We start from the raw sequence: 968 nt of genomic DNA, 5'->3' as shown, positions 1-968 counted from the left end.
ACATATCAATATTTGATGGAAAATACCTGTCCCATGTTACGTCCAAGATGTTTGATATTCAGACAGTGAGGTTAAGCTCAACTGCCTATGTTATAGGATAATAATATCATTAAGCTTCTCTTCTGAATGGTTAGCAACTTAAGTTTACAGACCAAAAATTAGAGAAAAATAAGAGCTGCAAGGACCACCAACATTTTGGCCCTAGCCCTTCAAGGTCAATGAGGATTCAGGTAATAAAAGAACCTGTACTGTAACATCCTGTAACTCAGTTGTGTCCTAAATTTGCTAATCATTATGGGGCCACAAGGAAAGTGATTTACAATGTAGAGTGTGCCTAACAAGAGTCACATGGAGAGAAAACATTCCCTTAGGTTTTTCCAGAGAGCAAATTGGTCAAGCAATGGCCATGACTCATTCACATGGCTGACACTGACAAAGGATTTACAAACTGCTGTACATGGTTTCAGGGTAAATCCTGAGGGGATTTGACTGACCATATCAGATACAAAAGTTACATTTCTTGTTATATAGGTCTTGCTTTATCTTAGTCTTAACCACCCAGCAGAAAACTATAGAAGCAAGGTATGAAGAGTGAGGCCATGTCAATATGCTGAGCTGAAAAGGGTCAGGTCAACAACTTCTGATATTACCAGTCCTATGGATAACCTAGTATTATTGTGGACTACTGGACTATATTGGATTATTTTGCTGAGTTCACATACTTACAATATTTAAATGGCAATGGAATACCCATCTCTGTCAAAACTAAATAAAGGGGATACAAATGAAGGACCATTTTGCATCTGTATATACAAAATAGGATAAATATACAGCTATTTTCTCTTTTTTATTTCTTTTTTATTTTTAGTAATTTTATTGAGAAACAAATAGCAATGAGACAGTTTCAAAACTGTTTAGTAGGACAGTTTCAATAACTGATGCACTGCATATTGTTGTCTTGGTAGTGG

The sequence above is a fragment of the Octodon degus genome, unplaced genomic scaffold (assembly GCF_000260255.1).
Source record: "Octodon degus isolate 3935 unplaced genomic scaffold, OctDeg1.0 scaffold00057, whole genome shotgun sequence".
NCBI classification, from domain to species: domain Eukaryota; kingdom Metazoa; phylum Chordata; class Mammalia; order Rodentia; family Octodontidae; genus Octodon; species Octodon degus.
The sequence above is the reverse complement of the archived record's forward strand: the minus strand, read 5'-3'. Positions refer to the sequence as shown.